The 16,163-nt window shown below is 33.8% G+C and overlaps 1 pseudogene; it reads right to left on the bottom strand.

Annotated features, from left to right (window-relative positions):
* Positions 1–310: 310 nt before the first annotated feature.
* Positions 311–1,315, bottom strand: LOC143649318 (olfactory receptor 5T1-like; annotated as a pseudogene).
* Between the last annotated feature and the right edge of the window lie 14,848 nt (positions 1,316–16,163).

Below are 16,163 nucleotides of genomic sequence, written 5' to 3'. Positions count from 1 at the left end.
CCATAAGGTTTCAGTCTTTTAGCAAGCCTGTGTCCTTGGACTGTGACCTTCATGAATGTTTTTCACCCACTAAGTGATGCAGGAGGACCAGACACACCTGGAATAGGCTGGATCATATCTCAATTTGAACAACCTAATCATAAGGTCCCATTCGTAATAGGTCTGCACCCATAAGAATGTATTAAATGAACATGACCTTTCTTGGGGCACAGAATAGCTTCAAACCAGCACAGGTATATTAGCTAAAAACAAGCCAATTTCTTCTCTAGTTCTTGACCATAAAGATATGAACTGACCCCCGGCATTCTTTTCAGTTTGACTCAATGTAAGAAATGAACTTTATTAATAAACAATTTTTCTCAAACAGTTTCTTCATTGCCTCCTTAATGTCTTTGTTCCTCAAACTGTAGATGACAGGATTCAGCATGGTAATTATGATACTGTAAAATATAGACGCTATCATGTCATGGTCCAAAGCATAGCTGGAACTTGGCCTCACATACATGAAGAAGAGTGTCCCATAATAAATTGATACTCCAGTCAGGTGAGATCCACAAGTGGAAAAGACTTTTGCCTCCCTTCAGTAGAACACATTCTCAGAATGGCCAAAAGAATAAAACTATATGAGATCAGGACTATTGATATAGTAATTATCTCAATTAACCCAACAAAGTAGAAAAGTAGAAGCTGGTTGATGAAGTTTGAGTGTCAGAACAAGAAATAGCGAGGAGTGGAGGGATGTCACAAAAGATGTGTCTAATTTCATTGGATGCACAGAAGGATAAGCTAAAGTGGCTACTGTGTGTATAGTAGCATGCAAGATCCCACCAACATAGGAAGCAATGATGAGTGACACATAGACAGGAGGTGACATTTTAACTGAATATGAAAGTGGGTTGTAGATTGCTAGATAGTGATCATAGGCCATTGCAGCCAAGAGAAAACATTCTGTGGTTCCAAAAGTAAAAGCCAGAAACATTTGTGTTGCACATCCAAGAAAAGAAATGTTTTTATTCTCTGCCAGTAAATTTACCAACATTTTGGGAGTTATAACTGAAGAACAGCAGGCATCCATGAATGACAACACGCTCAGAAAATAGTACATGGGGTTGTGGAGCCAGGAATCCCCAATAACCAATAAAACCAGTCCCAAATTTCCTATCAGAGTAAAAAGATAGATTGCTAGAAATAGGAAAAACAGGAAGACATTTAATTCAATATCATCTGCGAAGCCCCTCAATATAAACATGGTGATCTCTGTCAAATTTTTCAGCTTAATATCACATAACTCCAAATATGATGGTGACCCTGACATTGTGGTTTATGTAGGACTGCAAGGCAATATCTGGTGAAATAGGGTTCAACCAATTCTATCACCATGCCTCTTTCTTAGAAGGGCATATGATAAGCTAGGCAGTGAAAGGACAGACATTGATGAAGGAATGGGGCCCAAAGGATGCATTTCTCTGTGTAAATAAAAGAAAGACATGGTTTCATTCATGGTTTTACAAATTTTTCATATGAAAAAAATTTTTAAACTGAATTTAAGTGGGTTATTTTCTGTTAAATTTTCTACTACCTTTACTTATATAACATCATCTTAAAAGTCACTAAAACAATTAATATCTGGATTTTTGCATGCAAAAATGTTACAGTGGAGGGTAGCACTTGAGTATCAGTCCAAAAGTTGCTACAGTGTACATGAAAATCCTTTCTTTGATAATCATGATTATAAAAGTGGAGAAACCATATTTAACTCACATAATTGTGTTGAATTTAAAAAAGGAAAACAGGGTGAAAGTTATCTAATTTTAAAATGTTCCCAGATGGCTAAAACTGGAACAAATTAGATTTATGTTTCAATTTATCTTACAGGACAGCCTTTTTACACCAAAATATTTTATCTGCTCTTTCCTGGCAATGATCCTTTTGTTTTAATTCCTTTGGAATTGTTGTGAATAAACAGCAGAAGTTATTCTGGAAGTTCATGTACTTAGTATACCATCAAAAACAGTGCAATCTGTTTTTTCAGTTTTCTTTCTTCAAAAACCTGACATTAAGTTGTCCATTTTTGGCCTCTTCAACTTACTGTACCATTGCAATTGCTTTTCAAATGTTAACAATAAATGTGAAAGATATCTCTCTGTGCATTTGCTCATTATTTCTGCAAATTCCTTGGCTGGGTTTTCCAGACATAATTCTATCAAAGAGAAATGATAGCCATATATGTAATACACTATCATTCCTTATGAAGATTCTAAAATAAATATAAAATAATCAGTAATAAATTGATTGTATAAATCTACAGTTATTGTTTTGCTACAGTGCAAAATTTTAATTCTGAAATTTTCCCTATGCAGAGTGTTTCATTAATGGATTATGAGAAAAGAAAAGTGCATGACCAAAAAAGAGGTTTAAAAACAAAAAGCAGAAAAAAAGGCAAAACATGAAAAAGGTACCTGCATCTGGATGAATGCATCAGTGACTGGAGCACAATACTGTATTCACCATACTTAGGCATGAGATTTCAGCATGTGGATATCTGTTTTTCTTTCAGAATGATATAGACTAAGATTTTTAATTCATTCTTAAGAAATTGGCAAGTTTTCTGGGGTTTAAAGGAATGAAATATCTGTTGTGCTTTCGGCTGGGCTGCATTCCATGACTTACAAATTAGTTATACTCACAACATGAAACACAATAGAGTTTTGTCATATTTAGAACTGCATTAAGAAGAGAATAAGGAAATCAGATTAAAACTACAGTTGGAAAGAGATAAAAGCCATATGTCATTATTTATCAAGAAAGGTTATTGCAGAGCCAGGTTATTGCAAGAAGATGATTAAAAAGAGTAAAAAGCAACACAGATATAGGGCTAGAGAACAAAAAAACACTCATTTGATACTTAGAAAATTCATGAGTAAAAAGTATATAATCAAGGCAATTTCTTATTTCTGTACAAATCCAGACATATGCTGTACTTGTAGAGAACATCCACACACGTACCCACACAAAAATATGATTATTACTAATGTAGTTTGAATAGCTATATTAATAAAATAACATAAATTGATTTATAAGTATATTAATGCATTATGTATCATAAAATGATATTTCTGTTAACAGTAATCCTCATTCTCTCTATTCCTCCACCTTCATCCCCCAACTCTTTTACCTCCTGTAACTCTATAGTGAAAGGAACTAAAAATATTCAAGCAAGTTTTAAAAGATATACCAGTAGGTAGTCTACAAAATGGACTCATTACAAAATATATTTGGCTGACATACACAGAAGAAATCTCAGCTACTTTATAATTCTAACCTTCACTTCTTTGTCATGTATGATACAAGACAACACTTATGAAAGAGTAAAAAATTATGTTTGGTCTCTAAGGTATTAAAATCTCTGATTTAACACCTAATGATAGTATGAGCTTGGAAAAGTAGCTTCATTCTTCCAAAAAAAAGAATAATAAACCTGACTAAAATTTTCAGGCCTAACTTGCTCAACTACACTTAAATGTTATGATGGCAGACTATTATTTATGAGCTGAATTAAATTATTTTCTATTAAATTAAACTTTTATTTTATGTTTAGGATACATACAGTTGAAATATGACACCCAAATTTTATTTATGTGAGAGAAAATGAATAGAGACATAAAATCATTTTTTTCATCAAAGCATTGAGCAATGAATGTGTTTCAAACCATAAAGTATTTCTTCTTTTAATTATATATGTGTTTGTTATATGACACTATCTGTATATTAAAGTACATTCTATTAAGATTAAATGCAATATATCTCATTATTCTATGAGATATGAAATTCATCCATTTCACTACAATCTGCCTTTGCTCTGTCAGTAAATAATAGTGCTTTCCCTTAATTTCCCTGGTAATCTTGCTAATATAATTTCCTGGCAACTGTTGATGTCTCTGCTTTCTGTCTGTAGATTAAGAAGATGGTTTATGAATGAAGGTATATTTTATATCAAATGAAGTGCATTAGAGAATTTCTCTTACTTCCCTACAAGGAACTGGATACATAACAGAGAAGTTGAGATTTAGCTACTTCATCAAACTGATCTTCAAACAGGCAACTCTTAAGTAATATTTGAGGAAATGATACTGCATTTAAAAAATCATTTTTTAAAATGATTTAAGAAAAAATATATATATGATCATTTTGGAAGACTCGAAACCATTTCTGCAACTCTCAGTTAGGCAGAAAACTTAAAGTGACAGACGTCCATGACAAGAGTTTTATAAACATTAAATTTGAGAAGAAGGAAAGCTAGGATAACAGCTATCACATATTATTAAGTGTCTGAGGGTTGGGAAATTTGTGTATATTGGCTTGTGCAATCTACATAGCAAACTATAATCTAAAAATATTAGGGTCCTTCCATAGAGGAAAATTCTCAGGCCTAATTAGAAGTAGAACATGACAAAGCTCACACAGTTAGCTATTCAGAGAGCCAGGATTCAGCTCAGATTTTTCTGAGTCCACTCTCAGTGCTATTTCCTCTTGACTATATTACAATACCATTGAGGCATGCCAAAATTCTGGAGTCATTGCTTAGAAAAATTACAAAATACAATCCTCACCTATTTTTATTCATTCATAAAGCCATCAAACATAAAAAAACAAACAGGAAATCAAAAGCAAACAAACCAATTAAAATGACTGTTAGATCAATTAGCCAACGAGTACAATAAATTTCAAACAATTTTTATTTCTCCATTAGAAAAAAAGAGCTCAATATGGTGTATATTCAATGACTAGTTACACACTAATTTTCTCTTTATTTAATGAAGTGTCTTGTTCCTCCTGCCCCTATTCTGACTATTAACTTTCAACAAGAAAGTTAAAGCAAATTTCTCATTATAGATCTATTTACCTAAATATGTAGGAAGTCCCTCCTATTTTCCTTCTTATGTTCCCTGAAAGGAATGCAGTTACAGCTTTAGTATAACTCTAAGTTAACTGGAATCAACTATATCAAATGTAAATATTAAAGCATGCAATATTAATATATTAAAGCACAAAGTTTGAGATTCCTGATTACAGCTTCTGAAATATTTTGTAAGTGATAAGAAAAAATAAAACTTTTACCTATGAAACTGAACTGCTAACTCAAAGTAAGCTCTGAATATTAAGCATGTGGATTATTTTATTAGTTGTTGAGTTATTCTTGAAGTCCACAGGGATGTCTCAAAGAGAATCCACACTAACCCTCTTCTGGGACATAAAAGCACAATTTTTTTATCTGTAGAAAACAAATGAATGGTTCTGGAATAATGGATCCTATGATTAAAAAAATGAAGACATGAATGAACTTTGACCCTTGGTAAAAATGATCCATCACTGGAAAAATAGATGACATAGAATTGGAAAAAACCTAATTGTGTAAGACATATCTTAGCTATAGTATTGTTGAGCTAGGTGACATTGGGTTAATGACATAAATTTCCTGAAATCCAGCTGCCTCCTCCTGGGAACATAACCTGCTTAATTTTCTCAAAATCCAGTAAATATGTATATAATTAAAACAATTTAGACCTAATAATAGTGGTAAAGAATAGAATGTCTGAGTAGGAATCTCTTTAAATTATTTCAGATGCATAGTTTTTTATAAGCGCTACCAATTTCACACAATTGTGGATGTGGAAATATTGTTAACCTCTCTCAATTCTATAAAAAAATGAAAATCACACGTAAATTATTCAAGTAAATTTAGGCCATTAAATTATTGCCCTCTGTTACTCTCTCGTTATTAAGTAGGCTCTGGTTAGTAGGTCTTTTATTCTTGAATCCTTCTCTGATTTTTGTTATTGCTATTCAAACAGGTAAGTCAAAGTCTTGAGTTAGGATAAGTAGCTGGATCCAACTTCATTGAGGTGGCTCTCTTCACCCTCTTTGGATTTGCAGTTTACCCTAAACTACAAGTTAGCCTTTTCTTCTATTCCTCTTCATTTGCCTATTAATTATTTTGGGGCACTTTGGACTAATCATGTTAAACAGAATTGATTCTCAGCTTCATACACCTATGCATTTTTCCTTAGCACTTTATTATTCAAAACATTTTATTCCTCTTCAGTGACAACCAAGAGAGTGGTCAACTTCCCATCCCATCTCATTTATTGACTACTTTGCATAAATGTACTTTCTTGTGGGTTTGGTGCATAGTGAGTGTTTTCTTCTGGGATTGCTGGCCCGTGACCACTACATAGCAACCTGCAAAACCTTACTCCATTCAGTAGTCATGTCCCAGGATGTTTGCAGTTGTCTGGGAGGCATGCCATATGTGATAGGCTTCACAAATTTTCTGATCTCCTACTAGCTGATAAGCATTTACTGTTCTGCAATTCTACTATCAATGATTTATTCTGTGACCATGACAGCTCTTTTAGCCCTGTCCTGTATAAATGCATCCAGCCTAGAGATGGTGATTTTTGTCTTAGCTGGGTTCTCCCTGATAACTTCTCCTCTCATTATCACAGTCACTTCACTGCTATTATCTCAGCCATCCTGAGAATCCAGTATGCAACAGGCTGGCAGAAAACCTTCTCCACCTGTTTGTCCTACCTCTGGGTTTAACCATCTTCTATAGGTCCCTAATTTTCACATATTAGTATCCTAATAAAACATCTTCCTTGACCCAGGCATAGGTGGCATCTGTGTTCAATAACATCATCATTTCAATGCTGAATCCTCTGATCTATAGTCTGAGAAAGATAGATGTGAAATCATACAGAGAAAATTATTTCCATGACTGATCTATGCATCTTACCATTAATACAAACCTGGATGACTTTATTCATTTAATTACTCCAATGATTGAGAAAACATTAGTTACCTCAAATGGCATAATATACCTTAAATGCTGACTTAGAAACTTGAAATTTGTAATGTGAACCATAATATGCAAGTGAGAGGCATCTGAACAGCACCTGAAATGATTGCCTTATCACTGATACGTGAGCATGCATAGTAACAGGGGGAAAATATTAAACTGTTGCTTAATATAGCTAGATGTTTTGCTTTCTCAACTGTTAGTAAATTGAGGGTAGAATATTAAGATGCTAAGACAGGAGGACTGCTAAATTCTAGTAACACAAGAAATGGAAGTTGATAGCCTGAGAGCAAAACAGGAAAGAGTACCCAACTAATAAAAGTAAATATCAGCTCCAGTGAAAAGATTGGATCAGTTCAATGAGGTGTAAGCACTAATGGAACACTCAAGTAAGATGGAAAAATCTCTTGATGATGTGGGGTCATTTTGCTAAGAGAATTAAAATTTAGATCACTTATCTGTGATTAGATGAGTTTGATTTTTGATTACATAGAAAAATGATCAGTTTATGATGTACAGTATGTCTTCCATTAAGAATAGCAGAGCTTAATTTTCAGGTAAACTTACAGTACCTTTCTAAGGCCAAACACCTAATAAACAAAGTGTGTGTGTGTGTCTTAGTAAATGAAGAACTAGCTGTAGCATATTTCCTCCAATAGTTTTGGAATATATAGAGACATACTTATTTTCCAGATTCAGCAGAAAGCTTTGGTAATAATGAATCTACAGTGTTAAAAGGAAAAAAAAAAGTGCCTTTTTGTTCCTTGAAGAGAGAATTACAGAGCTGAATAATTATTCTTTATGGTAAGCCCAGATAAATGAATTCTCCCAGACATTGTTACAAAATCCTTCAGTGCTGTCTTTACTATGCATGAGTCATTTATAGCAATCACAGGAATGAGTGGGGACATTGTATTTAAGATGTATGTTGAAAGGAATCAAAGATTAATTGGATGAGGTTCTTTTAAAATGAAATGAGTGGGTGTGTAACATTTCTCTCCAATAGGATGAAGACCGGAAGTTCCTTGAGAGAAAGGATAGCTTACTCTTATTTTTCTTCTCAGCATCTAGCAAGTAAACATTGTCTGTATTTTTGTATGTGTGAGGTTGTATTTATAGATGTGTTATTTTATACCCATAAGCTAATAAGCAATAGTTTTATTTGTTTTTTCCCCTAGTTTCTGGAAGCAGTGATAATTCATTAAGGTCAAGGACCCTATTGTATTTATGTTTATATTTTTCATTGGTATTTGGACAGTCAAGTAAATATTGAAATTCAGAAAGCTCTAGTTTAGAGGAAAAGTTTATTTCAGTATTTCTTTTACTAATATTTCCTATGTATATGTTATCTATGTCATACTGATTTACAGATATATTCCTTTTCAAATGATATATTTAGTAAAGGATTTAGATAGGTAAATAAGAATAAATATTAGAATGCCTGCCTTTTATGTGGGAGACCTGGATTCAATTCCTGGACCATGCACCCATCCCTCCCCCCAAAAAAAGAATAAATAGATCTAAACTTTGTATATATTACTTTATGTGTTTGTAGTCAACTAGGTAGGAAGTTCTCATATCTCATATACCAAAAACAAAATTCCTTTATAGGAGTCTTGGTAGTGACAAAAGTTAGCTTACATGATGAGAATGCTGTGTATGCATGCAGTGCAGTCAGATGTATAACTAGGTGTGTGCATTTTCTCTTTTTTATATTTCAGTGGTCTAACTCCCACAAGTTTCATCTTACAATTTACAATTTTATAATATAAACTGCTCTAATATTCTGGACATGTTATGAAATCCTATGATATTATTGTAGGGATCTATTGAGGTTACTCTCCATTTATTCACTCACTACATTTTATTAAGCCTGTATATTTTTTCCTTCCTTAACAGTGCCTAGTTAAGATTGGTTACTGTATTTACAAATACTGAATATTTTTAAAAGACATTATTGAGAATTATTAAACTAATTATATTTTCTGAATTTATTTTTTCTAACACGGATTTTCATTTATTCTTTCTAAATATAATGTTAATTTTAAAAAATTATATAAAATATCATGGGTGTGCCACAGTGCCTCAGCAGGCAGAGTTCTTGCCTGCCATGCCAGAGACCTGGCTTCGATTCCCAGTGCCTGCCCATGTAAAAACAAACAAACAAAACATCATGGTTTCCACAATGTGCTGGTTTGAGGGTGTTGTGTGCCCCTGAAAAGCCATGCTTCTTTAATCCAGATTCAATATTATGGGGTGGAGAATTTGTCTGGATTGTTTCCGTGGAGATATGGAACACCCAGTTGTGTGGGGGGCCTTTTATTATATGGAGATGTGACTTTGCCCGTTCTAGGTGGGTCTTGATTAGTTTACTGGAGTTCTTTAAAAGATAAAAGCTTTATCTTTTATAAAAAGATAAAAGCTTTATCTTTTATAAAAAGATAAAAGCTTTTTTGGACAAAGCTCAGGGCCTAAAGAAACACAAAAATTTGGAAATTCAGAAGCCACAGAAGATGCCAGGAATTGTGATTGCTGACAGAAGCTAGACAGGAACCAGAGCTGACACAGAGAGAGAAGTTTGGAGAGGCAGAAAGAAAATGCACCTGGGGAAATTGTTTGAAACCAGAAATCAAAGGACCAGCAGATGCCAGCCACATGCTTCCCAGATCAGCCTTTTTTGAGTTAAGGTATCTTTGTGTGGTTGCCTTTTTGGATGTTTTTATGGCCTTAAAACTGTAAACTTTTAAATTAATATATTCCCTTTATAAAAGCCAATTCATTTCTGGTATACTGACTTCTGGCAGCATTTAGCAAATCAAAACAGATTTTTATACCAGAGAAATGGAATGCTGTGGTTTGCAAATGTAGAACATGTTGGAATGACTTTAAAATGCATGAGGGGAGGATTTTGGAAGAATTTTGAGAAGTTTGCTAGAGAATGCCAAGAATGCTTTGAAGAGACTTGGTAGAAATATAGATTCTGAAGATACTTCCAATAAAGACTTAGACAGATATAGTGTGTGTTTTATTGTAAACTGGAAGGAAGATGACCCTTGTCTAAAAGTGGCAGAGAATTTGGCAAAATTGATTACTGGTGTTGATTGGAAGACAGAATTTAAACGTGGTGAGCTGGGGTACTTAGCAGAAGAGATTTCCAAACTAAATGTGGAAAATGCTTCCTGGCTTCTCCTTGTAGCTTATTGTAAAATATGACAAGAAAGAGATAAGCTAGGAAGTGAACCCTTAGGTACAGAGAATCCAGAAATTGATGGTCTTGAAAATTTGGGGCTTCCAGAAATGGAGACCCCAGAGAACAGTGCCCATGTGAGGATTTAACCCAACATGGAACAAGCAGCCATTTCATAAGAAGCTGGAATTCAAAATGGAGATATCCAGAAAGGATTTTTGGAAAAGACTTAGTTCTTTTAAAAATGAGAAGACTTGATAATATTAAACAACCAAGGATATCATGAAGACAACATAAATTATAAGAAATTATTCTGGTAAAACACAGACTTTCTGCCTTTTACACTGATTATTCAGAAAAACCTTTTACAACTTTTCACTAAATACAAACTAATGATCTAAAAGTGCTTTATCACTTTAAAAGAAAGAAAATGAAATTTTAGTTTTGTATCAGTATATTATTTGATATTAAAACTTTACAAAAATTTTATACATAGACATTAAATTTTACACAACTTTGACCACAAGAAATAAACTTTATTTTCTGTGAACCTTCTGCAACTTACTGTAACTATTGCAGTTTTTCCTACATTTTCTTCTAACTTATTCTGTAAAAATTAATTATTTAGGACAAAATTATTTTATTTTTCCTTTTAATAAAAGCACATACTTTGTATCTTTCATACTTAAATTACCAAAATAATTTTGGAAACTGTTGTTAAGCAAACATCTCACAACATGCCATTACCATCAAAGCCAAACTTCTGAGAATAATGCTAAATACATAAAATACTTTAGGCAATGCATTTTTGAAACAGTAATATGCAATCTTTAATAAGAGTTAGTGGCACATGTAGGTATTACATTGTTCCTCACAAAAAAGCCACAATAATTTAAACCCTGAAGGTATTTTGTCCTTATAGTTTTGTGAAATCTGTTAGGGCATATTAATTTATGTATATGTCTACTCCTAGAGGGTATTGAGTGAGGACAAAGCTCAAAATGTTTCACAATCTCCTATAACAGTTATTAATCAGAGAATTTTAGAGGGAATCCTAATATTTTTACCATTTGCCACACCATGGCTGCTGCTTTATACTCATCCTTTATTTTTTGTATTCATAAGGCAGACTGTTTAGCAGGTGTGGGACATATTAGGCAGATCTTGGGTAAAGCATTTGCTTTTTGGCTATTAGGAGGAGAAGTTTTCAGTTTGATTAATTCACCTGCATAGTATTCCCTCATAACTGTACTTTTATTTACTGGCTGAATAGGGCTGTTAAAGGGACAATTTGCACTTTTGCTAATTCTTTAGTTGTATCATTTTTTTCTTGATGTCCTCTCAGGGATTCCAGGTTTTTGAATCCCAATTTTTTTTAGTTAACATAGCTCTTACTTTTGTATGAGTCTTTATTTATTTATTTATTTTGCCTCTTCATTTTAAAACCTGACAGGCCAGCACTTCTATATCATCATTTCTTTTATCTAATGCCCTAAAATGCCTGTTACTAAAGCAGAGGTAAATTTCTGCATATCTCTTTCTAACTGTGACACTTCCTTCAACCTGTGGATTTCTTTGTTTTTCTCCAGACAGTCAGCTGTTGCTGGCTGTTCTGTACATGACAGTGGCCAACTACATCTACCTACCATCAAAACAGTCAAGCAAGTGGGTGACTTCTCCTCACCGTGAGGAAGCAGGCCTCCCTAGGATTATCCTCACAGACTTGAGGATTTTAGCTTTGGCCGCTAACACCTCTTCTGAAGCTGAGTGCACAGCCTCCAAAAGAAGGGGGATGACAGCAGCAGTAGCATTGTGGATTTTCCCCTTCTTATGAAATGCCAATTGCCCTGCAGCCTGCATAGCTATCAGTCCTATTGGGGAGTTATAGGCATCCCCACACTCCCTTGGCAGTCCCCACTCATCCAGGAGGGCATTTATCCCTCCCCACATGGATGTTTAAGACACCCAATAATACTTGCTTGAGAGTTTTCTTTCACAGAATTCATGCTACTAGTAGCAAGAGTCCTTGGTCTTCTGGCTGGATCACTAATTGCCTAGCCAGCAGTAGCCTATCCAGTTAAATGACCAAAGAAAACATCAGGCACAGAATGAGACATGAATTTTATTGGGGAACCTACTTACAGGAGAAGAAATTCTTCTCTGTCACATAGGAAGGCACACAGTGATGTCTACTAGCCATTTATTCTGGCTTCTGGTTCCAATGACTTTTCCCCAGGTTGGTGTACTTTCTGCATCTCCAAATATCTAGGTCTGGGCTTCTCTTCTCTGACACCCCCTTTTAAACCTCAAGCATTGTGGAAGGCACTCCCCTTAGCTGACTACAGATATAATCAGCCATAGGTGAATTTCACAGTTTGAAAATTTAAGCCCACAACAGCAGAGCAATAAGGGACAAACACCTGGCCAAGTTGACACCTGAAATTAATACTAAACTAAGCTTAAGGAGAAAACCTTAATTACAAATTAGAAATACCTTATAAAGAATAAAATAAAACAGAGAGAGCAAAAACACACTGTCGTTAATTTATTGTCTTCCAGAACAAAACTGAATAGCCTTTAAAGGAAGGCAATAAAATCCAAATCCTCCAAAATCTATCATTCAGAAGTTATATTATATAAGAAAAATTAAGCATATGACAAAGCAAGAAAATGTGAAGTATATTAGCAAATGAAAGAAGTTAGTGGAAACAGTTTCCAAGTTACATGTAGTGTACAAAATACAGTTACACATAATATACAAAATACATGTAACTGTCCTACTTTAGGTAGGACAAGAAAGTTAAATTCACTTACTGTTTCTCACTCCCAATCCTCCATAAAAATCATTTTACTATTAGAGATGTACTGTCGGAATCCAGGCAATGAAGATTAAGTAATAAAATTTTAAAAAATGATGAAATTACTTTTGTAAATCATTTTTCTTCAATGTTTATTTATATTATTTAAAATTACACTTGATGGTTATAAAACCAATTTCAATATTGAGAAGAAAAATTCGCACATGGTGATTTTGCAAGTAGTAAGCAGTACCTTTTAAGGTGGCATTAAATTATCACTTTAGACTTTACATTTTGCTTGAATCAAGGTTATCTCTGCCAAATAAATCAATGCTGGTATTTTAATCTTCAAATAAACCTTTCTCAGCTTCACTAACTTTTAAAAAAAAAACAAAAATTTGTCTATATAAATCATAGATATTATTTTCTTACTTCTTTATCCACACCAATAAATTCTCTCCTGAACTTAGAGAGTTTGAGCTGTTTTCCCTATGAGTTACTTCTAAATCTATACCATTCTAAATGGTAATGATTTCATTATCACAAATTAATGCAAAATTCACAAGTCATTTGAACTGAATATGTTTAGAGAAAATGAGCTTTAAGCATTTAATAAATTAAAGATTATGAGTCTCATCAGTTATTTTTACTTTCTTCTCTCATTTTTATTTTAAATAAAATGAAAGCCAAGTATACAATAATTATTTTAAAGTTGCAAAAATATTTTTATAGATGAATAAAGAAATGCATCTGCTGTGAGATGAATTAGGTGACTCGGCCAAACCAGAGTAAAGAAACTGTACCATGTTTTCCATGTGATGCCTCAAAAACACCCATTCATCAGCAGGTGCACACTCCTAGAAGGTAGTGAGTGACAGGGCACCAACACAATGCAAAATACATGTAACTGTGCATTTTAAAAAAGCCTAATTGAACTTAGGTAAAAGTATTATAATTATTTAGTGAAAAGATCAGAATAAGTTACTGAAAATGCAGTATGATAAAATTAAGCAAATGCATACTTATTTACATATAAATAAACATCTAGACAGGCAAGAAAATAGTTGGAAGAAAAGACATGTAAAGATTGATAATTATAAATGATTTTTTTCTTCTTTGAATTTTGTTCCATTCTAATTTTTGTGTAGTAATGTTTACTCCTAAGATCATGTTATTCTTTTGATTATATAAAAAAATCATTATGAAAAATGTTCTATTCTATCCCTGCTGGTTGACAATTTGGACTTTCTGCCATGGAGTAATTAAATATTTCACTAGAAATACCTTCTTTGTTATCCAGTAAAAAAAAAGAGCATCACAAAGGAATTATAAACAATCATGTCAAAATTATGCGGCTTCTAAGGGGTAAGCAATTCTCTGTTACAAACCTAACATGTTTGCATTAGTCCTTGAACTTTTAGCCTTGGAATCATGCCAAGCAATCTTCCTTGGAAATTGTTCCTTAGGGATGACCAATGTTGCATTTTCAGTGATCCTCAGTGTAAGTGGTACTGTGGCATTATCAGGATGAAAGGCAAGAAACAGTCTCATCTCCCGGTGATTATATGAGGCCCTTGAAGTATTTGAGATGTAATTTCTGGGAGAAATTTCCATTTAAAAGGGACTGGAGCAAAATTTTAGGTTGCTTTATGTTACCTCAGGATACAACAAAAATGCATGAGCAAAAATATTAAAGCTAATTTATCTGAAAGGGAACAAATATTTCCTCAGTTGTTTTGATATCCTTCTATGATTTACATATTTTGTGTGTGAAAAAAGAATTGAGGATGTCAAATTTCTAGAATATGCTCTTGGAAGACAATTTTTACCATCTTTTGCTCATAGTAAGTATAATTCTCAATATTAAAGGGTTTAATTCAGATCTCTGCAACATAGATAGGCTTCACAAGAACAAGCCTCAAGTTCAATGGTTTGGCCTATTGATTTGGGTGTCCCTAATATTTGTTGCAGTACCTTGGGTCTCCCTGATGCTAAAGTTTAATATTTCCATATTTTTTCTCCCATCACTGAAGGGACTTTGCCAATACTTTTTGATTATCTGCTTAATATACCCTAGGATGTATCCAACCAATTACATTAAGCTATACAGAATTAAAGGTCTCATTTTATTCTGGGCTCCCTGTGTTTGGATAACAAAGCAGGTTAAGTTAGATGAAATGTTTCAGAAAATTTAGGTTCTTGACCAAAGAAACTTTTCTTCCTTTGTTCTCAAAGAGTAGGTGATGCTCTAAAATACACACAATGCCTAACTTACCCCTGCATTCTGAATTACCTTATGCCCATCCTGGTTGGCTTAATTCTTATCTCTTTATACTAGGTTCTACATACATAAAACAGACTGTAAAAATCCATATATAACAATTACTGATCTGGATTAACTGTGACTTCTATAAGACCTTAGAATCCAAGTTCCAGTTTCCTTATAAGTATTTTCTAAATGAGATCATACAATATTTGTCTTTTGTTTCTGCCTTATTTTGCCCCACTAAATGTCTTACAGATTCTTTCACAATGTGGCATGCCTCACAACTTCATTCATTTTTGTATCAGCACAATGTTTAATCATATGTATACACCATCGTTCACCAACCTGCTTCTCAGTCAGTGCATCTTTCAACCATCTCCAACTACTGGACCTCATGTATAAAGTCCAAAGTCACTCTCCATCAACTCTCAATTTTCCGATAATTCCATTGTTTCCAAGAGAAAGATAACCAATGGACACACCCTCACCAATAGAAAATCCAAACCTCCCCCTAATGCTTGCCCCTCCCCTCATTAGGTACCCTTGGTGTTGCTGTGGTGCTGTTGATGTTTTCCTGTTAAACACAGCCCATAACGTATTAAACACATTCCATGCAAACACAAAGCATACAATAGCATTTTTCTCCCCTGAAATTATACACTCTTTGGACAAGATTCATACCTTTTCAATACTTCATGCAAGAACTTATTTATATTTGTAGTGCTAACTGGTGGGACACATGAGGCTATACAACCCCTTTCAATCATGTTCACCTTCAGCATGGTAACATTATTTTACTAGTGAGCTGCCTTCACTTCTATCAATTCCCGTACAATTAAATTCAACCTCATTAGCTTACTGTTAACCCATCTCAAGCTTCCATGTGTCTCTAGGTCCCCTATATTCTGTATTGTAAGCCCCTGGTTTTACTTTTACCAAGGTCAAAAGAGTGAACTTATACAGTAGCCATCCTTTTATATCTGGCTTGTTTCACTCAGCATTACGTCCTCAAGGCTCATCCAATTTGTCATGTGCTTCAGGACATCATTTTGT

This window comes from Tamandua tetradactyla, chromosome 11 (genome assembly GCF_023851605.1).
Source record: "Tamandua tetradactyla isolate mTamTet1 chromosome 11, mTamTet1.pri, whole genome shotgun sequence".
Classification (NCBI taxonomy): Eukaryota; Metazoa; Chordata; class Mammalia; order Pilosa; family Myrmecophagidae; genus Tamandua; species Tamandua tetradactyla.
Note: the sequence above shows the minus strand (reverse complement) of the source record. Positions and strands in the feature narration are given on the sequence as shown.